We start from the raw sequence: 25089 nt of genomic DNA, 5'->3' as shown, positions 1-25089 counted from the left end.
ATTGCTATAAATTCCGTCTCAGAACTGCTTTTGCAGCATCCAGAGGTTTTGGTGTGTGTGCTTCCATTTTCATTTGTTTTAAGATTTTTAAAATTTCTCTTTCGATTTCTTCTTTGACCCATTGGTTTTTCAGGAGTGTGTTGTTTAGTTTCCACATATTTGTAAACTTTTGAACTTTCCTTTTGTTGTTGATTTCTAGTCTTATACCACTGTGATAGGAAAAGATACTTGGTATGATTTCAGTATTCTTAAATTTGCTAAGACTTGTTTTGTGGCCTATCATATAATCTATCCTAGAGAATGTTCCACATGCACTTGAGAAGAATGTGTATTCTGCTGCTGTTGAATGGAATGTTCTATAAATGTCTATAAGGTCCATTTGGTCTAATGTATGGTTGAAGTCCAACATTTCCTTGTTGCTTTTGTCTGGAGGATCTATCCATTGCTGAAAGTGAGGTTATTGAAGTCCCCTACTATTATTGTATTGTTGTCAATTTCTCCCTTCAGAGCTGTTATTATTTGCTTAATATATTGAGGTGCTCCAATGTTGGATGTGTATATATTTACAATTATTATATCTTCTTAATGAATGACCACTTATAATTATATAATGACCTTCTTTGTCTCTTGTTACCATTTTTGGCTTAAAGTCTATTTTGTCTGATATAAATATAGTTCACCTGCTTTCTTTTGACTTCTACTTAAATGGACTAACTTCTTATATCCCTTCACTTTGAGCCTATGTGTGTCCTTAAATCTGCATCTTGTAGGCAGCATATAATTGGGCAAAACTTCTTTCACTTGAATGTATTGTCAAAAATTCTGTTATACAGACAAACAGAATAGGACAGAGTCTATGCTTTCTGTATAAAATTATATATATCCACAATGGAATTGGTCCCAGTGTCTGAGCTTTGAGCTATTCACGGGCTTAAATTTATAGCAAAGGGTCAAATATAAGAAATTCTAACTTGTCATATGTTCCTGCTTCCTCACTCCAAACTAAGCCAGTTTTGATGAAAAAAATTCTGTAATGTGAGTGTTGATGAAAGAGCAAACAGACTTTTTTTTTTAATAACATGAGATTTAGGAATTAAACACAGCAGGCAGAAGATCCTGTAGGAATTTCAAGTGATATTTTACGATGGTTCACTACAGGATGTTCTAAGCCTTGGTTTACATAGCATGCTACTTTATATAGTATTCTTTATTCTTGGGATCCCAGCAAGAGGAGATATTGTATTGATATAGATAATCATCTCTGCTTCCTTCCTATCTGGCCAGGTGGGAAGGGAATAAACAAAAATAACATCTAGCTCATAGGAGAAGTAGGAAAGAAAGTTTAGAAGAGAAAAGGCCAACATAAAAAAGAAATGTGAAGTAGTGGATATTTTGAGTAGGATAAGCTTACATTATGGATCTCCTAAAAGATAAATAAAAGTTGAAAATATGTCTAAATGTTTTAACTGAACTTTCTAAGAATTACTAATTTTATGGCCTTTGCAAGGAGATATCTGCCACATCTTTCAAAATATCCAGGGGTCTTCTTATATTCATTTATCATTTACTCTTCTTTTAATTATGTAATTAGTGGTTGTTTCATTCATCATGCACTTGTGAGGCAGATGTCAGAGACTGGGCATTTAAAAAGTACAAAAAGCAGAGTTCTTGTCTGTGGACTGCTTAACATTTGGTTGGAAGGCCCAGATATATAAAATAATAAGAGGACAAAAGCAATACAATGACAGTGTTTCAGTTAGGAAGAAATAGCAGGGGTGTAGAGAAAAAAACAACAATATTTCTATTGCTGTTTTTAAAGAAAACTGCCATTCTACCCAATGGAATAATTTAGTGAGATGAGCACTAGGAAGAGATTGGTCATGGGAGTTTGAGGGTAAAAGCTGGAAAAAGCTGAATTGCAATGCTTCATAGAGGAAAATACTTCAAGGTTCTTGATTCAGTCTGGGGGTAGGGGAGGGAAGTAGGGGAAGATAAAGAATGGAAAGAGAGAAGAGAGGAGCCAGTAAGAGAAAGACAGGCTGTTGTCAGGCCATGAAAGGTCACAGGATGCTCAACATGTCATTTTGAAATTGTTTGTATCCTTGTGACTCAAAGCCCTCTTTCTCTGACCTTCCTTCCCAGGGTGCTATCTACAGTAAATATGACTCTTCTCAGGAATGCTGTGTGCAAAGGAGTAGTTTATTGTTGTTGTTTGTGTGTGTGTGACTGCCGAAGAAGGAGCTAAGTTTCACAGTATGGATCTCAGAGAGCACCTGGAAGGGAGGCAGAGTAGGCCTGAGAACCCAAGGCTCAGAAGAGCTCACAGAAATCATAGAGGATTGTGGGCCATGGACTTGTACCCGGGTCTCCAGGGAATGAAGCCTCAGCTGACATCTAGTTTCCACAGACAAACAGGGATATGATCACACAAGTGGTGCATGTGTGTGTTTCGAGGTGGGGTGGGTAGTTAGAGAAGGGAAATTTTAATCCAAATCTTGGAAGGAATGGTGTTTTAGGATTGGTTGTAGGATAGCAGCTGGGCATTATAGGGTGACACCCAGCATGAACAAAGCCATTAGCAGACACTCACACGTGCACATAATTTATAAATGACAATATTTTGGCTACAGTTGGAGATTCACTGTGGGTTTGAAGGAACCCACTTTCAATTCTTCTTCAAGTTGCTAATGGTTCAATAAGAAACAAGGCCCAGACCTGTGGTTTGCAAACTTGTTTTTAACAATGGAATCTTATCTTCAAATAAAGTCTTATCCCAAAGTGCAACAGGTAAACAAAAAACTCAGTTGCCCTGGTTGAGAGGGTAGCAGTCTTTTCCTTTTGTGCTCTCCCACGCCCATCCCTTAGAATTCGTGGGTATCCACAGAGCACAGCCTGAAAACCAACACCCTAGAACAAGAGAAATGAGACTGTATCATTGGTCTCCTTTCTTGATTAAATTATACTGACCTTGCCAGAAGAAATTCCATTTAGAAGTTTGTGCCAGAAAGTGAAAAACGTCGATACTATCTATAGTATACTAGTATTGGCAAGGGAACAGGGAAATGGGCACTCTCAAACACTGTTGCTGAGAGTATAGATTGGTACAGTCTTTTTTTTAAGACAATTCATCAAAATTTTAAATGTATGAGCCAGGTGATCCCTCAGGTTCCACTAAGGAAATCTTTCCTACAGAAATACTTATACATCTGCCCAAAAGTGTATGTACAAGGATGCTCATTATTTATAAGACTATCAAATCAGAAACAAGTTAAATAGAGGAATGGTTAAATAAATTATGCTACCTTCATATAATGGAATATTATTCTCATTAAAATGAAAGAGGTAGATATATATAGATAGATATAGATATAGAAGGATGTCCCTCATACACTAAGTGAAAATGTAAGTTACAAAAGAACATAGTTAATATGATACGTGTATATTTTTAAAGCAAGCAAACAAAACCCCCCATATTCTATGAAAGCTGTGTAAGTACTTCTGATTGCAAAAACAAAAGAACTCCAGAAATAAATGGTTAGTTTCAGGGTTTAGGGTTTATTTCTTGAGAAGGGTAATGGAAGTAAGGGGGCATACACTTTTTATTGTTTGTGTTATTTGGATTGTTTACAAAAGACATGCACTAATTTTATAATTAAAAAAGCAATGAAGACAAAGATAAAAACAGCAACAAAAAATAATTGCTTGTTTCAAGACCTGGTAAGTTTTCTCTTTTATATCAACAAAATTCAAGTAATGTACCCTTCTTTCCTTCTTTCCCTGGCTACCAGGAAATCCAGAGTAAACTTTGAAGCATGAACCCAGCAATGACATTGACCTTTAAACCTAGAATATTTACATTTCCTTTTTGCTTTGGTCCTGTTTTTTCTATTTCCAGTTAACTTTTTTCCAAAGCTTCCTGGGCTTATTTTTCAAAAGCGATAGGAATAGGTTATAAAGAAAGAGACAAATTCTGAATCCCTCACTCTGAGCAGCCCACATTTCCCTGTTAGAAACTCTCTAGGGCTGAGGAGTGAAGGATTTGATTTACTATTTATACTTTATACTCTGATTATTCTCACATAGGATCTGAGGACAAGAATTAGTACTCTTGCGGCTATAAAAAACACTTGGCTCTACTTTGGAGTTTTACTTTGTCTCTACTCCAAACTTAAGAGCTGCAGGGACAGTCAGGAGGCTCTTGAGACAAGACTTGTCTTCATCCTGTAGATGGTGGGAAATCACTGAGGGTTTTTAAGCAAAGGAGAAACTGGATCTTAACCGTGTTTGAAAAAAAAAAAATAGTTGGCAGAGGAAAAAGTCGATTGGCATGGGGAAAGGCAGAGATACTCATTAAATATCTGTAGACTGGTTGGATAATTAATGGTTAAATGACCAAGGTAGTTTAAAATCCTGTATTTATTGGAAGAGACTGTGCATCATTTGTCAGTAATGCCAGGCTGGATCATTTGGTCTGAACACGGGCTTAGTTAGGTCCATATCATAGGTCCATTTAGATTCAAAAAAGAAAAAGAAAATTGAGTATCATAGACTGCAATGTTTAATCCAGCAAGCCATCTCATAAGGGGGAGGGTGTAAGTAGCTCAAAGCAAAGACATCCTTTGGTCAGAAAATAAGGAAAGGCAATAGTTTTCCCAGGTACCTTGGCAGTGGCATCTTTATTTGGAGAGGGGCTCATTCTTTTCGCTAAGGGTGATGAAGTATATCTGCCTCATCTCTGAGGAGGGAATGCAGCACCGACTAAGGACACTCTTTTGGGGTCAGACCTAGTTCAGATCTTGTGGGGGTTTTTGGCTGTGTTGGGTCTTCGTTGCTGTGCGTGGGCTTTCTCTGGTTGTGGTGCGTGGGCTTCTCAGTGTAGTGGCTTCTCTTGTTGAGGAGCACAGGCTCTAGGCACTCGTGCTTGAGTAGTTGCGGCACTCGGGCTCCAGGGTGCACGGGCTTCAGTAGTTGTGGCTCGCGGGCTCTAGAGCGCAGGCTCAGGAGTTGTGGCGCACGGGCTTAGTTGCTTCGCGGCATGTGGAATCTTCCCAGACCAGGGCTCGAACCTGTGTCCCTGCACTGGCAGGTGGATTCTTAACCACTGTGCCACCAGGGAAGTCCCTAGTTTAGATCTTGATTCTGTCAATTATTAACTGTGTGACCTTGAGCAACCCCACAGCGCCAGTTTCTTCCATTGTAAGTAAAAGTGGAGGTAAAAACACCCACTTCCATGGGTGGGAGGGTAAAATGAGGGAAGGCAAGTTAATGTTAAGGACCAAGTGTGGCTTTCTTTTTATCTTGTTTTTAAATATTACACTCTGTACCCCCAACAGGACTTAGGGATGCAGTTGTTATTTATTAGTGCAGGCAGCCTGAGGTGTCTGTTTTAGGCCTTTGTACATTGAATAGTTTACAGAATTATTAGCTGTGTTCTCCCCGGTTTTGTTTTGGTCTGTTTGTTTTGCGTTCTCCCTTTAGATCTGGGGATGGGGGTTACCGCGCGGAGGGATGCCCCACCTGGCCCTCAACACCCACGTCGCAGGGAGTGCGGCAGGCCCCTCGCCACCCGTCCCCACCCTGGAGCCCAGAAGCCGAGCTCAGCTCCTGACTCTGGGAGGGCGGCATCTAGACCTCCAACCTACCCTCAAAGGCTTCGGAGTTGCTGGCCCAGCCTGCCAATCGGCCCCGCCCTGCGGGTGCGCAGTTTACAGTAATTCCAGGTCGCTTGGTTAAGGAGAGTCCCATCCCCTGCAGCTGGTCCGCTGGCTCTGTGGGTCCTGCCCACCATGGAGCAGATGTCAAAGAAATCAGTGACTCAAAGAATGTTACTAAATTAATATCGGTGTTTTGTGACGGTTATATTTCAAATGCACTGGGATCAGGGACTTCCTGGTTTAAAATAAAGCCCATATTAAACCTCCCTCCATCATGCCTGACAAACACGCGGAGTCTCAGCTGCTTTTCTGTCCCTGCTCACCCCTTGACGCCCCTAGGCTGGGCGTGGCAGGACGCTTCTCACTGAGGAGGGAGAAGATCACCCAGATTCTAGCGAAAATTCTTGTCGCCGCGCCTGGGACTTACAGTGACTGTTCTCTGGCAGTGCTCCTAAAGGGCAGGGTTCACCCTGCTCCCTCTCCGCTCCTCTCCCACGTGGGCGCCGCCTGCTGGGAGGCACCGCCCACGCCTTGTGAGGGAGTCGCTGAGCGCTGACTGTCGTGGGCTTCTGCTGCTGCCGCTCTGCTTCTGCTCTCCTCTCCGCTTCTGCTGCCGCCGCTCTCCTGACACATCGGAACAGGAACAGCCGGATGGCGCGCTGCCCTGACACCTCCGCCCATCCCCGCCGCCGACTCCATCCCCAGGCGTCCTGCTGACATCCAGCCTTCCCGGAGCCCAGTGCCACTTGCCAGTCTCCTCTTGGCAGCAGGTGGTGTGGGGTGTAGAGGAGGGGAAGGACCACAATGAAGTCAAAGTACTTTTGTAGGTCAGAGTTTATTGTTTCAGAGAATGGAGTGACTACCCCAAAGTGTAGTTGTGTGAGTACAAATACACACGTGCATTTTTGGGGGGAAAAGTATCAAAGGAATCAATGACTCAGAAAGTGTTACCAAACTAATATTGGTATTATGTGCGTGTTGTTTTTCAAATGCATTGGGATCAGGAGCTTAATGGTTAAAATAAATGTGTTGGGGAAAAAAAGTCCAAGTTAAACTTCCCTCCACCATGCCTGACAAATATGGGGCTTATTAGTTACTTTTCCCTTTTCAAATACAAATCTGTAAGGAGTCCCCTTCTCAAAGATTCCCCCAGGCCTCTTTCTGTTAGAGCATTTTTGCCTTTGCTGATGTTTCCTCCTTAAACACTCTTGGGAATATTTACTGTACAGGACAAGCTCTGCTATCTTAGTGCTCTTGGTAGCAAATGAGGAAAATGGGGAAGAATGTACATTTAGAGAGTGTAACCACACGCCAGGCACCTTTTCAACTGTGTCCTTTTAAATCCCCACACCTTCAATCCCTGTTTCTCATATGAAGAAACTGAGGCAAGAGAGATCAAATAACTTGCCCAAGTTACAGCATTTGAATATAGATCTCAAAAGTCTTTGGATCCAAAGTCAATACCTTTTCTACTCCACTAAGAGTTTCCAGAGGGAAAAGTTTTATCACTGGTGAAATTTGCATTTTAATATTAAAATACTTTTAAACCCTACTTCCTTCGGGGGGGAAATGTACGTTATCTCCTAAATCATCAGCATTATAGAATATGAGAGCTCTGAACTCCCACTTGCCCCCTGACTAATCTCTCTCCGGAGTTCCCTTTCTTCAGTGGGATCCTGCTGCATGCTGGAGCTATGGGAGGATATGCAGGAGGAAGGGGCTTTGGATTGCAATGGTGGAAAGCAAAGCAATTTGACTTCTCACAGTGCTCAGATTAACCTCCTTTTAGTATATCCCCTTGTGTATATGCTTGAATTGCGTTATCAAAGGCCCCCTTCTGTCACCTTAGCCTTGATGTATGTCAGTTCTCTGGAAGGGGCTGAGGGAAAAACCAAATTATTTTTGTTAAGTATTTTTGAGGAAGTATTTATATGGTTATGAGAAAATGGATGTAGTGGGAGGAGATTTCCGTTTTAATCTAAACTCAAAAGCTAGAATTTAGATCTGTCTGATGAACAGGTTGGGTTGCATATCTATTGTCAGGTGGGGAGAGGGGGTCTTGAGGAACACTCAAAGAGATACACCTTGAAGAAAGAATGATGCAGGTAACCTTGACCCATAACAAAACTTGGGAGGCAGGAGAGAAGGAATTTACATCTTAGAGTTTGTCACCAACAATGTTTTCTCTGGCTGATATCCAAGAATCCCAGAGAAAAGAGTCATTGGTCCAACTTGGATAATGGCTTTCCCTAAGCCAATCAACTCTAGCCTGCGTGTGAGATCATGTTAGCACATGTCAACTCCTGAGGTGGCCAAGCTGAGGGGCTGCTAGAGAAGAGGAGGGAGTACTGAGCAGATAATTCTGTAGATGTTTCCCACATCAAGCCATTAGCAGAAGCCATGGCTAGGATTTGAAGGTTAGATCTCACTGCCATGCCAATGCACTGGCTCCATCATCAGTACATTTGAGTAAGTAAAAAAAGGTACACAAGTTCTAAAAAAGCTGTTTAAAGAAAGCCAGTGGGGTTCTGAGTTTAGATGGTGGACTGAATGTGTGTATAGGCATCCCTCACTATCAGTGGAGGATTGGTCCTGGACCCCTGCAGATACCAAAACCCTTGGATGTTTAAATCTCTTATATAAAATGGCGTAGTATTTGCATATAACCTACACAATCCTTCTGTATACTTTAAATCATCTCTAGATTACTTATAATACCTCATACAATGTAAATGCTACATAAATAGTTGTAAATACAAAGTAAATGCTATATAAATAATTGCCACTGCGCAGCAAATTCGTTTTGCTTTTTGGGACTTTCTGGAATTTTTTTTCAAATATTTTTGATCCACAGTTGGTTGAATCCATGGATGTAGAGCTTGCAGTTAGGGAGGACTGAATGTATCTAACCTCACCTCCTCATGAAGTACCTACCCTAAAACCACATTAAAGAGAGTTTTTACAAAAGACATAGACACAAATACAGGGAAAATAGGAAAGTTGGTAACAGCAATGACATTTTGGAAGCTGGAAAGCATATGGACAAGTGGTAACACGTCCGAGAAAACTGGCTTCAAACCACAGGATCCTCAAAATGTTCAAGAATTGGCAGCATCAGGTACACCTAGGACTGGGATAAAGGAGAGATCTTAAATAAGGAAGAAAAACTACTTGAGAAGCAATTAGATTTCTAGCTGCCTTTCCCCCTCTTCATGGCATCAAGTAATTGTCCCTTCCATATCCTGAGAGAAAGCTGGAGGTTTTGTCTCTGTAGAAAGTTAAGTAAATGGTCCTGGATTGAGGGATGCCAGGCACAGTTGAGAGCAGTGCTTCTTACGCGGGGGGACAATGAACTCATATGTTCTGATTCTCCAGACCTCTTCCCTCACCTGTTTCTCAGCCAGACTTTCATCCATCAGGCAGGAGATTGAAAAATTCTTCTCTGCGAATCTGACCAAAACACAAAGAAAATGTAAGAATGCTGACTTCAAAGGTCCCCCAAGAAACAGCTCACCCAGGTCACCTTAAAATTCAAAGCCAGCAAGCCCTGCTGACTTGTTCAGTGCTTTTAATCAGTTTTTTAGTTCTCCAATATTAATCAAGAGCAGAAAAATAAGGATTACCAAATAACTGAGGACAGTCCCCAAAGAAAATGATAGAGACCCAATAAATACAAGAAAAAGGCAACATGGAGCAACAGCAGCTAAGCAGGGAGAAAAACAAACAAACAAACAAGACTTCCTTTATCCTCAGAGAATAGACAACACTGCATACATGAAACAAGAATAGGCTGCTATAAGAAAGGATCACTTACAGAACAAAAAAGATATATTAGAAATTAAAAACATAATCATGAAATTAAATATATATATATATATACATATATATATAATAAGAGGTCCAGAAAGAAAGAACAATGTAAATAAATGGAACAGAGAAAATCACCAATGAAATAATTCAAGAAAATTTCTCAGAACTGAAGAACATGAGTTGTCAGATCAAAAGGGCCTATGGAGTCCTAAACACAGTGGATGAAGGTAGAACCTCACAAGGGTACACTAAAATTTCAGAACTCTGGAGCTAAGAGAATTTACATCAGTTTCTAGAGAGGAATAAACAGGTCACATAAATTAAGAATCTAAATACCTTCGGACCTCCTCACAGTACCACTATAAATAAGGCAATGGAGCAATACCTTTAAAGTTCTGGAAGGAAAATTGTTTCCAACCTAGAATTTTATACACAGCCAAACCATCAATCATGCAGGGCTACTGCGTTGCTCAACTCCAAGGAGCAACGTTCAGAGTACAGTGTTGCACGATAAAGTGGCTTACATTCAAGTATGAGGATAGAACAAAGACATTTTCAGACACTGCAATCTCGAAAACTTATTTCCCATACACACTCTCTCAAAAGATTCCTGGGGAATGTGCTCTACTAAAACAAGAGAGTAAACCAGGAAAGAGGAAGACATGGGATATAGGCAGGGCTGGCCTTCTGGGCATCAACCCATACAGTTGCACAAGGTCCCACAAAGAGAAGGGCCTCATGGAAGTTCCCTGGTGGCCTAGTGGTTAGGATTTCAGGCTTTCACTGCTGCGGCCCAGGTTCAATTCCTGGTCAGGGAACTATGATCCCACAAGCTGCGTGGCACAGCAAAAAAAAAAAAAAAAAAGAGAGCGAGAAGGACCCCATACTTTTGTGTTTTTTAAGATTTTTTTGATGTGGACCATTTTTAAAGTCTTTATTGAATTTGTTACAATATTGCTTCTGTTTTATGTTTTGGTTTTTTGGCCACAAGGCATGTGGGATCTTAGCCTCCTCACCAGGAATCAAACCCACACCCCCTGCATTGGAAGGAGAGGTCTTAACCACTGGACCACCAGAGAAGTCCCAAGAGCCCCATACTTGGTTTAATGCTCTGCTGTTGCCATCTTGAAATTCTTAATAATTTTTCAAACAAGAGACTCTGCATTTTCATTTTTCACCAGGCCCCACAAATTAAGCATTCCAGTCCTGGATACAGGAAACAGTTGATCCAACTCAGGAGAAAGGCAAAGGGAATTCCCATGAGGACAGAGAAGGGAGATTCCAGGATAGCTGTCAACAGACATAGAGGACAATTCTCCCAGACAGGAGCATGCAATTCAAGAGACAGACATGCTGGTGGCTGTCATAAAAGTTTCCACTGCTGTTTAACCCTCTTTTTCAACCTGAGGACAGAAGGCTTGAATGAACCTTGCCCAGATTCTTATCTGTGCCATGACCATTTGTTGATGAAGTTCCTGCTCTGTTTTCCATGCCCTGCTGCCTGAATCAGCTGAAGACATTCATTTCATCTCATCAAACCTTCTGCTTAAACCTATATCTGAGAGCTGGGGATAAGGTAGAAAATAGTCCACCTCTGACCATATTTCTGCCTGACTCCAACACCATGCTCACCTGGTGGCCTTGCCAGATGCCCTGACTCTGCAGAGTTTACTAAGACTAGCTTACTACCTTGCCCACTGACTTGCTCAGAAAGGGCTCTTATGAACTCTCAAGGAAGTTCACATCAAGGGATTCTGTTGCATGCATCCTTGAGTTTTCGATTAATAGTGTAACTTTGGTCTGTCTTTATGTAGCTGCAGAATTTTCAAAACTAAACAGTGTGTTGTTTGGGTATATAAATATTGGTGGTAAGACCATAAAGAAAGCAGGAATGACTAACACAAAGTACAAAGTAGTAGTAAACTCTGGGTGGCTACTGAGGGGGAGTAGGCAGAGGAGGATGCAACTGGGGTAGGTGCAGGGATCTGGTAAGGTACTGTTAATATTTTATTCTTAAACTAGGCAAGGTGGTGAGTAGATGGGTATTGGGTTTTTATTCTTCTTTAAACTGGGTCTATATTTTAATAAACTCTTCTGAATACGTGATACAGTAAGAAATAAAATAAAACAATGAATGTCAATGCCATTATCATAGGATAAATTTAATCAATGGCCACATTTGGCCCTTGAGCTACACCAGTCCACATAGTCCTTTCATCATGGAATTTTAAATAAAAGATCTTACACCATTCAGTCCAACCTCCGTTTTTTTGACACCATTATTGTATAAGTTGCAATACAAACTTATAAGTTCATGTTGTTTCAGATACTTGGTGAGTTATTAGACTTCCTACTGGTGTTCCTGCCTTTCTCTATCATCTGGGTCCTTTATCCTTATGAAGGGTGTGCTTAAGATTTTCTTCATTGGCCTTGATAATTTCATTTTGCTCAGATATATGGCACGAGGTGGTGGATGGGGAGACTGAAGGAGCAAATTCTGTTTTTTATTATCAAGCTCTCCTGCCTTTACTTCTCCCCCAGTATGTATCCATTTGGGGTTTACTCAGTTCAGTGCAAAGAACCTGGGGACCTGGGATCTTTTTGCCAAATTAAATATGAGCTTAACTCACTGACATATTTCTCAAGTGATCCATTGGTCCAATGAGTAACATCCTGGAAGAAGCATGAGTTATTGTTAATCATAATTATTCCTTCACCTTTCCTGGAATGCCTTTGAAGGCATCAGGCATCAGCAGTATCTGTCATCAAAAGCTCTTTTGTCTGCAGTTTCTGTGATTGCATTCAGCTTGTTCATGGCAGAGAAAGAGTTTTTCTTCCTAAGATGATGGCTTTCCTTTTATAAAAAGTATCTACTATCCAGCCCACCTGCAGAAAGGAAGTTGGCACAGGTTCTGAAGAGCCAATCAATTCCTTAGCTGTTCTTCTTGAACAAGCAACCCTTTCTTGATAGCCCTAGAATTTTACTCTAATTGCAGAAGTTGAGTAACTTGTCAGCTGGCCATTTGTAACCAATAAAACTGAAGAGATTGCCCACCACTGTTTAAATTTTGGATCAATAAACAAGATCTGTAGTTTTGGAATTGTGTCTTAAGGGTTGACTATACTGTGGATTACATCTGGACAAGATTAATGCTGTAGTTCTTGGCATTTCTGGAATGAAAGAATTAGAAATCTAAGTCAGAACAATACCTATTAACTTGTTAACTTGAATAAAATCTTTTATTCATAACAGTGTAGTGCTTCAAACACAAGACCTCTCTGTTATCTATACTACATTAGTTGTTTTCACTGTAGAATGAGTAAAGCATAACCTGAAGCAATGAGATATGAGAGGTATTAGTTATAACTGTTTTTGGTTGCAAAGGACAGAAACTCTTTGGTAGAAGCTTAATAAAAGCAGAAGATTGACTGTAATAAGGAGACAAGGGGATCACAGAAGCCAAGGATAAAATTGTGATTTACCCTCAAGAAGGGATTGGAACCAGGAATTAGAATGACCCAGTGACTCTTTTTCTCAACTCTGCTCCCCTCTACTTGTGTACATCATTTTTCTCCCCCTTCGCAGGTCAGCTTTTCTTTACTTCCTGGCCGAATGAGACCACTCCTGTGTCGGTTCTATGTTAGTCAGGATAGTCTAGGCTTTGCTGAAGAAAGAAAGAAATCCTAAGCCATAAAGATTTTTTTTCCTCACTCATGGCATAATTTTCTATGGGGTGGGTAGCCTTTCTCCATCTTACAGCTGCATCATCTTTAACATGTGGCCTCCAAGGTCACTGTGGTGGGGAAACGAAGTGGAGTGATACGAGGGTTGTTTTCAACAGTGAAGCCCCCAAAATGGCTTATATCACTTCTGTCCATTTCCCATTGGCCAGAACTTAGTCCCATGGCCTCAATCTAACTGCAGGGGAAACTGGGAAATGGAGAGGATCACATGGATAGTTAGTGAGCACTAACTGTCTCAGTTATCTCTCCAATCAACAGATAACCCAGAACAATTAGCCAAAGTTCTTGTTTCCTGTTAGTGTTATATTAGTCCAAACACCAAATTTCTAGGAAAGAGACTGTGGCCCAGCTTTGGTCAGATGTCCATTCTGACTCGGTATGCTCTGTCTTGGAGAGAGGGTCATGTTGAACAGAATGGCTGCCAGATTCTCACTACCTTCAATATGTGACTCGAATGTGGGAAGGAAGGGCAGTACTCAGAAAGAGGAGGCCCTTCAGACAATTAGTTAGTGTCCACTACCTGGAGGCATGTTTTATTTCTGAAGCCTCTGAGAATCAGTCTCTCCCTTATGCTATTTCTCAATGATGGTGTCTGTGTTTTATGGAATTCTTTAGTTTAAACATGAAAATATAGTGAACCTGCTGGAAGAGTTAGAACTTACTGCTTTTCTTTCTAGATAATTGTCCATAAAACCTATGTCTGGAAATAAGGTGCTTGAGTTAAGAGGTGGTTACCAGACATATAAATGTGAAAATCATTTTTCCTGATCTCAGTTGAGAGCTACTAGAACACAAAGGTGGCACTGAGCCCTTCCAAATGGGACCGTGGTGGTAGCCATGAGGATTGTTCCAAGTATTCCCATTCTCTTCTCCTTCTGGATATGTGGTAAGATTGCACTTCTTTGCCTCCTTTGTAATTAGGTGTGAACATGTGACTTGCTTTGGCCAAGGAAATAGAAACATAAATGACATGTCACTTGCAATCAGAGGCTTTAAGGGCCAGTGCATGATTCCCTATATTTTCTTCTCCCTGCTGAGGAAATTGTAAAAGCACATGATGAGATGGATTAGCTCCCCCTGGGTCCCCCTGCTGACCCACGCTGGACATTTGGCACAAGCAAACGACTTTTGTTGTGTTGAGCCACTTACTTAGACTTTGGGACTATTTGTTACTGTAGAAAACTTAGTCCCTTCTGTCTACTGCACCTCCATTCATAGCCATCCACTCCACAGGGGACCCCCGCCACTATGCACAATCATATGTGACAATCCTGCTCACAGCAGTCTTCCGTCTCTGTGTTATCCCGAGGAGGGCCAGCTGTGTGGTTTGCACCAGATTGGCAGTGATCGTGACACTTGAGCCCAATAACTTGGTCTCTTATAACAAAAGCCATATGATTTATAGGGTCACAGATATTTTAAACTGGAAAATTTTTGGATGTGGAGGACTATAGGATAGATTATATTTGAAATAAATATTTAGACATTCTTCACCGCTGCCCCCCTCCAGAAGGATAGGCTGATTCACTATGCTTACCACAGACTGCCTGCACAGACTCTGCTTTGTTAAAGATTAGATAAAGATGAAGTGCTAAATAGAGAGCAAGGAAGAGCATGAGACTCTGCTGCGATTCAATGCAGACAAAGCCTGCTTGTCTCGCTACAGCAGCTGTAACATCCCTCACAGTCTCCAGACTAATGAGCCACACTCTAACTCACTTTCTAACAAGTTTTGCTTAAAGAGGTCTCAGGTCAAATCAAGAATCAAGCAAATCTGATTACTTGTTAAAAGACCAAATTTTACTTTAGTTATTAAAGATAAGAAAATTAAAGAGGTATATGGAGATAAAGAGGAAATTCTAAGAGCTTATTCAATACAGATAGGACACAGCAGACGACCAAACTGAATTTCTAAAAATCTTACGAAAAGTATTAATGGCGCAAGCCAAGGAGTACTTTGAAGACGCCAGAGATGAAGGTAAGGTAGTGAAAATTGCCTGAGAGCAGCAAGAAAGGAAGTCACAGTCTTTAACCTAAACACTTGATTGTGCATCTCCTCATTACCATTCCCCAAATGCTTGGCCTTAACAGCCCCAAATTATGGTTTTGGAACTCCTTTAAGGAGGCTTAGCATTTCCTGTGCATGCTCTTCTTGACTCTGGTGATCAACGCTAGGCTTGTCTTAGGCTCAGGGCCATGCCCAGCCAATAGGCTGTGTGCAGATGAGAAAAGAGGTCCCATCTTCCTTGCAGATGCTGCTATGAGCCAAGATGTTCAGCCTGGAGAGCAGAGCACAGACCAGATTTCAGCATCCACTCACCTTCTTGGCCTGACCCTGAGGTACAGGGCCCAGCCTAACACCTATATCCAACACCCTGCCTGTTTGCCCACTATCCTCGAATTCGTTCGTTGTCCAGCCTGGGAGCTGTAGTGTACAAAATTTGGAACTTAGCACGAAATTCCCCAAAGAAGCTTTGATGATGGGGGAGAAGAAGAGAATGACAATAATAGTTATTATAATTATTAATTGTTAGTCATTAATAATATTATTATTATAATGAGCTATTATGGCAATCAGGTTTCATAGCATACTCCCAGAAAAGCCAGACTTAACAAATAATGCTGCTAAATTCTCCTACTAATAATATTGGTTTAAGTTCTTGTTCCTGGAGCAAGGGCTACTGGCTCAAATCTCAGATGGGAGGAGAAAGGAGAACAGGAGGAGAAGGAGATAAAGGAGCAGGAAGAGAAGGAAAGAATTGACTTTTCTTAGGCCACATGTTGAAATTAGTGATGTTCGCTTTGGGCAATTTTTCTACCTCCTTTCTACCTCTCCTAGAGTGTCCTGTGCCCTCACTGTATCCACACACACCCCTGACCCACTTCCAGAAGGGTACCATGTTTCAGAATTATCTACTTTTCTTTCCCCAGCAAACAAAGTCCATCTTCTTGGTGCTGCTCGTTTATAAGAAGGAAAGCGCTCTGACTGAACCAAACCACACTAAGATAAGAATAACAGATGATCACTGTACTTTCCTACAAGTTTCCCCCCTCCCCCCTCTTTTTTATATTTGCGATTTGCTTTCAAGGGGTTGGTTACCAAAATGAAGGCCCATCTCTGGCTGGATGTTTGCTCCTGGAAACAGCTCCCCCAAGCTGTTCCTGCTTCATATATTTCCTTCCCTCTTTTCCTTTAGGTACCCGTGGTTTTCTAGAGGCTCTAATATTTTTCTACAGTGATTCTCTTGCTGGAGAAGTAGCAGGGACCCTGGTGGTGGGGAAATCTTAAGGAGGGGGGGGAATGGAATAGAGATTACATTCATTTTTTAGTTGGGGACACATATACTAGGTACTAAGCGGATTCAGAGGCAGGCTGGGGGCCTTATGTAGATATCATACATCCACACCCTGCAGCAGTACACACTCCAGGTCCTAAAAATCTTTGCAGAAAAAGAGTGTTTTCTGTAGTGAGACATGCCCAATTAGATCTGAGTCAAACATGAATCAGTGCAGTGCAGTGTGCGTAATATTACTGTCAGGGTATCTCTCAGCTGACGTTGAGTTGCCTGAAATTTCACATTATGGGAAATTATCTTTTTAATTAAATGACTTTATGGTGAATAACATGTTCTATAGTGAACAGTAAGTGAGCTAATGATGGCCCCTTTAAAACAAAGCATAATAGGAAGAGAAAGTTGTATTTTTAATGGATCCCCAAATTATGTCTGCGTCACTATTAACAGAGGTTGATAAAGACAGACTGGTTCTTAGAATATTGATTCCACAGCCTGTAGAAAATACTAAAAATACAATCTTGAAATGTGAAACAAAGTAAATATATTACTTTAATTCATCTTTTAGGACTTCAGTAGGAAATTACTCAAGTTACACAACTAAAGGCTTTTGCTAGAGTTTCCCCATCTTCTTGCCTCTGCTTCATTTGCACAAACATAAAAGGAATGTGCTGGTCTTTTTATTTTTATTCTAAAAACAGAAATTGGAAGAACTTGTTGAGAATATTTGATACGACTAAGCTCAAGGATAAACAGTCAGAGGAATTGTCTCCTTGCAATCAAGTTTGGGTTGAGGAAGGGCTTACTCAGCACCCCGGGTACTCAGGGCTCTCCAGAGAGACCAATGCCTGAAGGCTGCTCAGTGGGAGGGGTGAACAGTGTCATTAGTCCCTGGGTTTAAACAAAGGGGGCCTACAATGGGTATTTTGTTTTCTGCTTCCCCAAAGAACGAGGCTAAAGAATACGCTACTCATGATTAATTCTGGAGAAAAAATTCCATGCAACTAGAATTTTTTCCAAGATTTAAAACAAACAAAATGTTCAATCCATATCAAAACCCTCTTAGGACAACTGTGCAGTGTGGAGAGTGCTTAGGAGAATATGCTATTTGTTCTCATCCTTTTCCAGGACTTGTTCATCCTCGTGGCAAATTTCAAGACCAACAAAAGACAAAGGCAGAGGCTGCCCCTGGACAAATGATGAGTGGGGCAGCATGGGGTGGAACACAGAGGGAATTGAAGCGTTGAAAATGGGGGGCAGCTCACCACTCGTAAACTGTAATAAAACCCCTGAGTCAGTCACTTAATCTCTTGGATCTTAGTCTCTTCATCTGTGAAATGGGTGACAGGACTAGATCAGCAGTCCCAACCTTCTCTGCGAAGCCTTCCCTGATTACTCAGGTTGTATTTCTAGTTCCTTTTCAATATACCATATTTAAAATTTATTCTATTCAAGTATAGTTGATTTACAATGTTGTGTTAATTTCTGCAATGCAGCAGAGTGATTCAGTTATACATATACATACATTCTTTTTCAGATTCTTTTCCACTGTAGGTTATTTTAAGATATTGACTATAGTTCCCTGTGCTATACAGTAGGACCCTGTTGTTTATCCATTCTATATATAGTAGTTTGCATCTGCTAACCCCAAACTCCCAATCCATCTCTCCCCCACCCTCCTCCCCCTTGGCAACCACAAGTCTGTTCTCTATGTCTGTGAGTCTGTTTCATAGATAAGTTCATTTGCGTCATATTTTAGATTCCACATATAAGTGATATCATTTGGTATTTGTCTTTTTCTTTCTGACTTACTTCACTTAGTATGATAATCTCTAGGTCCATCCATGTTGCTGTAAATGGCATTATTTCATTCTTTTTTATGGCTGAGTATACGTACCATATCATCTTTACCCATTCCTCTGTCGATGGACATTTAGGTTATTTCCATGTCTTGACTATTGTGAATAGTGCTGCTATGAACATTCGGGTGCATGTATCTTTTCAAAGTATGGTTTTCTCTGGATATATGCCCAGGACTGGGATTGCTGGATCATATGGCAACTCTAGTTTTAGTTTTTTGAGGAACCTCCATACTGTTTTCCATAGCAGTTGTACCAATTTACATTCCCACCAACAGTGTAGGAGTGTGCCCTTTTCTCCACACCCTTTCCAGCATTTGTTATTTGTAGACTTTTTAATGATGGCCATTCTGACTGGTGAGGATGATATACCATTTTAAATTCCCTAACCATGACATTCTCTTAGGCATAATTCTTTTTTTTTTTATACTGACTTTTTAAAGAAGTTATTGATATATTAAAAAGTTATTGATAAAGTTATTGATATATTGATATATATTGATGTTCAATTGGCATAATTCTTATTCAGTACATACAGATTTATATTTTATCAGTGACTATAGAATTTTAGTCCTGGTATATGTAAATTGCAGATCACTCCTTCCATGGGTAGCTGGGAAAGAGAGAAATGAAGGTTGAAACTTGCAAAGAAACTTAAGCAGAGAAACTAAAGGAGAGATTTTTGAAATGAAGACTGAGGCAGACCAAGGGAGACAAGAGGTAATAATCCTGGGCTTTGGAAGTACCTCCCGTGGTTTTCTTCAGGAGGACAAGGGGAGAAATGCATGTGCTGGCATGAAGTTACCATAGGCAGATGCAGGGCTGCAAAACTCTGGGTATTATGGGTGATCAATTCTCAAAGGTTTTTCCATCTAAAGCCTCCAACATTGCTGTGGGATCCAGGTATTTAGGAGGCAGAATCCAGGAGATAGAAGTCAAATTTCATGTTAGGCTTGGTTCTCCCTAAAACGAGGATTTTAATGCAAGTTGTTTGCTTAGATGTTATCCTAGGAAGTCAATACAAAGTGTTAATGAACATATTACTGCTGTGGTCAGTGGGGGCCCCCTGCCTCTAGAGACCTCTGGGACACTTGCAGCCCCTGCCTCTGAGTTGTCCCACCTGAGGGGTGAGAACTGGTGCTTTTCCCACCAACTCTCTTTTTCTCCAGGAGACATTAAGTCCCCAGCACTTCCAGCATGCTCCGGACCAAGTCTGCCCCTGCAGCTGGAAAAAGCCTCAGGCAGAGTCTCAGATACTTATAGTAGAAAGCCCTTGGCATGTAAGCAATATGGACAGGGCAATAGTGTGTCTGATAGAAACCACCAAGTCACAAAATAAGAAAGGACGTGAACATTCAGAGGAGGACCAACTCCAGAAATAATTCTTCTCACTATGGATACTTTTATCAATTCTGTAAAATGGTTTATAAATATCTTATTGAAAATGCAGAAAAGAAGGTCCTGAAAGGTATCTTGCTAGTGAGTATGAAATGGTAAATTGTTGACTATCCATAGAGTAGTCATGATTACTAAGGTAAGATGTATAAAAGTTATATTTATTTTAGTACAAGAAAACATAGTTCTAACAGCTTGCAGAGGTTTACTCCAAACATTTCCCCTAACATGGTTTCCACCATAAGGATTTAAGTTCTTGAACCACAAGTCCTCCTGCGTCAGCGTTCTTAAGAATGTGGTCTGCATAGTTGAGGAGCTGCTATTGTCCAGCCTTTTATTATTTCATTTCTTATTTATGTTGTTCAACCCCATTAGAAACTGAATTCTGTATAGTGATGCAGCCCTCTGAACTTTTCATAGCACCCAGAACAACTCCTTGAACATAGTAGTTCTCCAATACTCTTGTTGATGCCATCCTAAAATTTTAAAATAGTTACAAGGTTGTATTTCTAAAACCATTAGGAAAATGTATAAATTTATAATGAAAAATACGTCTTGACAAATGATCAAAGATATGAATAGTTCGCACAAGTGGAGGAGATTCACACGAGAACAGTCAACAGATGTGAACCATATCGAACTCCTCTAGTAACTCCATTTGGTGGAATCTATCATTTGATCTGGCCAGAGCCCTTCTATTTGGCACCCTGTCTTTATTTTTTATTTATTTATTTATTTTTTAAACATCTTTATTGGAGTATAATTGCTTTACAATGGTGTGTTAGTTTCTGCTTTATAACAAAGTGAATCAGCTATACATATACATATATCCCCATATCTCCTCCCTCTTGTGTGTCCCTCCCACCCTGCCTATCCCACCCCTCTTGGTGGTCACAAAGCACCTAGCTGATCTCCCTGTGCTAGGTGGCTGCTTCCCACTAGCTATCTATTTTACATTTGGTAGTATATATATGTCCATGCCACTCTCTCACTTCGTCCCAGCTTACCCTTCCCCCCTCCCCATGTCCTCAAGTCCATTCTCTACGTCTGCGTCTTTATTCCTGTCCTGCCCCTAGGCTCTTCAGAACCATTTTTTAATTTTTTTAGATTCCATATATATGTGTTAGCATATGGTATTTGTTTTTCTCTTTCTGACTTACTTCACTGTGTATGACAGACTCTAGGTCCATCCACCTCACTACAAATAACTCAGTTTTGGTTTTTTTTATGGCTGAGTAATATTCCACTGTATATATGTGCCACATCTTCTTTATCCATTCATCTGTCGATGGATACTTACGTTGCTTCCATGCCCTGGCTATTGTAAATAGAGCTGCAATGAATATTGTGGTACATGACTCTTTTTGAATTATGGTTTTCTCAGGGTATATGCCCAGTAGTGGGGTTGCTGGGTCATATGGTAGTTCTATTTTTAGTTTTCAAAGGAATCTCCATACTGTTCTCCATAGTGGCTGTATCAATTTACATTCCCACCAACAGTGCAAGAGGGTTCCCTTGTCTCCACACCCTCTCCAGCATTTATTGTTTGTAGATTTTTTGATGATGGCCATTCTGACTGGTGTGACGTGATACCTCCTTGTAGTGTTGATATGCATTTCTCTAATGATTAGTGATGTTGAGCATTCTTTCATGTGTTTGTTGGCAATCTGTATATCTTCTTTGGAGAAATGTCTGTTTAGGTCTTCTGCACATTTTTGGATTGGGTTGTTTGTTTTTTTGATATTGAGCTGCATGAGCTACCTGTAAATTTTGGAGATTAATCCTTTGTCAGTTGCTTCATTTGCAAATATTTTCTCCCACTCTGAGGGTTGTCTTTTCGTCTTGTTTATGGTTTCCTTTGCTGTGTAAAAGCTTTTAAGTTTCATTAGGTCCCATTTGTTTATTTTTGTTTTTATTTCCATTTCTCTAGGAGGTGGGTCAAAAAGGATCTTGCTGTGATTTATGTCATAGAGTGTTCTGCCTATGTTTTCCTCTAAGAGTTTGATAGTGTCTGGCCTTATATTTAGGTCTCTCCATTGTATATTCTTGCCTCCTTTATCAAAAATAAGGTGACCATATGTGCTTTGGTTTATCTCTGGGCTTTCTATCCTGTTCCATTGATCTATATTTCTGTTTTTGTGCCAGTACCATACTGTCTTGATTACTGTAGCTTTATAGTATAGTCTGAAGTCTGGGAGCCTGATTCCTCCAGCTCCATTTTTCTTTCTCTAGATTGCTTTTGCTATTCGGGGTCTTTTGTGTTTCCATACAAATTGTGAATTTTTTTGTTCTAGTTCTGTGAAAAATGCCATTGGTAGTTTGATAGGGATTGCATTGAATCTGTAGATTGCTTTGGGTAGTAGAGTCATTTTCACAATGTTGACTCTTCCAATCCAAGAACATGGTATATCTCTCCATCTGTTTGTATCATCTTTAATTTCTTTCATCAGTGTCTTATAGTTTTCTGCATACAGGTATTTTGTCTCCTTAGGTAGGTTTATTCCTAGGTATTTTATTCTTTTTGTTGCAGTGGTAAATGGAAGTGTTTCCTTAATTTCTCTTTCAGATTTTTCATTATTAGTGTATAGGAATGCAAGAGACTTCTGTGCATTAATTTTGTATCCTGCTACTTTATCAAATTCATTGATTAGCTCTAGTAGTCTTCTGGTAGCATCTTTAGGGTTCTCTATGTATAGTATCATGTCATCTGCAAACAGTGACAGCTTTACTTCTTTTCTGATTTGGATTCCTTTTATTTCTTTTGCTTCTCTGATTGCTGTGATTAAAACTTCCAAAACTATGTTGAATAATAGTGGTGAGAGTGGACAACCTTGTCTTTTTCCTTATCTTAGAGGAAATGGTTTCAGTTTTTCACCATTGAGAACGATGTTGGCTGTGGGTTTGTCCTATGTGGGTTTGTCATATATGCCTTTATTATGTCGAGGAAAGTTCCCTCTATGCCTACTTTCTGGAGGGTTTTTATCATAAATGGGTGTTGAATTTTGTCAAAAGCTTTTTCTGCATCTACTGAGATGATCATATGGTTTTTCTCCTTCAATATGTTAATATGGTTTATCACATTGATTGATTTGCATATTTGAAGAATCCTTGCATTCCTGGGATAAATCCCACTTGATCATGCTGTATGATCCTTTTAATGTGGCACCCTGTCTTTAGATTAATGCTCTTCCTTCCACTCCAGACAAATGGTTCTGATAGGGACCACCAGTTATAGTACCCAACTCCCTGCCCACAGTTGATTGGTTTAGGAGTGATTGACTGACCCATGCCAATAAGACTCCTTCCCTGGGAATGTGGAGTTGGTAAAGACATGCAGTCACCATAAATATGAAGCATGGGAACTCCTGGTGGCCAGGTTTCCAACTATGTGAAGGAAGCCAGATTGAGAAAAGCAGAGGCCAGAGACAGAGGGAAAAAATAAGCACTTAGCCATATTCCTACCTTTCCTTCCTGTAAAAGGTTGTGGATTTTTACTTGAAACCAAGGGCTCCATCTATTACAATGCAAAAATACAAATGTAAATAAGTGTAAGGTAGGATTCTTGTACCAGTAAAATAAGAGCAACAATACATGAACGTGAAAGTTTGGATGCATCTGATGATCCTGTAAGCTGATGCTCTTTTTCTGGAAAGCATCTTGGATACACATGACATGAATCAGAGACTAAACCTTTAACATTCTTTACAATATGTGTATATTATCTCATGTAATTTTCATACTAATAATATGAGGTGGGTACTATCATTATGCCTGTTTTTTAGTTGAGGAAAGTGCATCAGAGAGGTCAAGAAATTTACCCAAGTTCACACAGATAAGTGGTAGAGCCAGAATTCAAACACAGCCAGTCTGCCAGCACTCATGCCTTTAGTCACACATTATATATTAATTTATTTAACTCTGGAAAATGTAACATATACCAAGGAGATAATTCAAAAGAAAGAGAAGGCATATAAATGTGTATAGAAGCAATTATTAGCATATCTAAAAACTAGAAAAAGCCCACATGCACACCTACAGCAAATAAGAAGACAGCAAATATGATACATTGGTACAATAAAACATGACATTGCTGGTTGGAATGATAAAAATGAGAGACATATAAAAATGGGTAAAGGATTATAGAAAACAATAGCAAATGAGAAAAAGTATAATTCAGAATGATAAATACTGGTTCCTAACAATTACACATATTTGTTTTTATGCAAGCAGCAGAACGGAAAAAGTCTTCAGGGTTTATGAAAGCATGGAAATTTGAGGAGTTTTTTAGTAAGTTCATGTCTGTTGCTCTTGGTACTTAGATATTTCTATTTAACTTTCATTGTAAAGTTGATTAAATACCCAATTAAAAGCAAACTTATTAAAGATTTAAAGTAATATTAGTGGAAAAATAAGGAAGAGAGGCTTGTGAGATTAAGAAAAGATTTTTTATTGGGAAAGCCTCATTTGAAGAATATAAATAAAGATGGGACGGAGTGTATAATGTACTAAGAGAAAAAGTATAAACAAAAAAGGTAAACTTGCATCTGCTCGTTTGTTCCTGATCTGTTGCAATCCTAACTATCCCTCTTTTGCTCCAGTGCTGCCATCCTGAGGCCCCCAATCAGAAACTTCCTCAGAGCAGACAGGGTACTTCATTCGTCTCTTTCTTGTGGTGCTTGCCCTTTTTCCACCTTGTTTTATAGTTATCTGTGCACTTGGCCCCTTTCTTAACCATAAGCTCTATAAAGGTAGCAACCATGTATCTTCAACATCTTTGTAGGCCCAAGTAGCCCCACATAATGCCATACGGTGGGTGTTCAATATGTGTTTGTTAGATGAATAAGTATTCTTGTAAGAGTAAGGAGAAAAAGACTTGGAAGGCTCAGTTTTGAACAAGCAACTGTGACTGGGGATATTAGAAGGGTTGTTCTTAAGAAACTTATTTCTTTTCCCAGATTGAGGAGGTGAGTGGTATAGTTCTGAGGGACTCCACAAGAGTAGCAGAAGCATAAGGTGATTTTGATTTCATGAGCTCTGAGGCCAATACATCTGGAGATGATGAAGACAATCATAAGCCCTGATTGATGATAGCAGCTAGCAGAGAACAACGAAAAGAGAAAAGTTGAAAAAATGAGTAAGCGGGAATGGAAATCAGAGAAGTTTCAGAGGTGTTATCCCAAAGAAGTCTTATGGTTTTACCTTCATAAGGCCCAAGGTCCTTTTTTTACAGTTATTTTTTAAATACTGTCAGATTTTCTGTTTCTACCTCCTTTAATCCTAGTAAGTTCATTGGAATGAGCAAAGTGGATTGGACATTCTTTCTAACACACACAC

The 25089-nt window shown here is 40.1% G+C and overlaps 2 long non-coding RNA genes across 2 annotated transcripts in view; one reads left to right on the top strand and one right to left on the bottom strand.

Annotated features, from left to right (window-relative positions):
- Positions 1-25089, top strand: part of LOC309643728 — a 106299-nt gene that overhangs the window by 48938 nt on the left and 32272 nt on the right. The window lies entirely within an intron of this gene.
- The window catches only part of LOC309643717, a 34905-nt gene continuing 15255 nt past the window's right edge, over positions 5440-25089 (bottom strand). Inside the window, exon 2 of the long non-coding RNA XR_014254024.1 lies at positions 5440-25089. This exon is cut by the window's right edge and continues 14393 nt beyond it. This is a non-coding gene — a long non-coding RNA (uncharacterized lncRNA).

The sequence above is a fragment of the Balaenoptera physalus genome (genome assembly GCF_965194825.1).
Source record: "Balaenoptera physalus genome assembly, chromosome: 15".
Taxonomy (NCBI): domain Eukaryota; kingdom Metazoa; phylum Chordata; class Mammalia; order Artiodactyla; family Balaenopteridae; genus Balaenoptera; species Balaenoptera physalus.
This window is presented reverse-complemented; position numbering and strand designations above follow the sequence as displayed.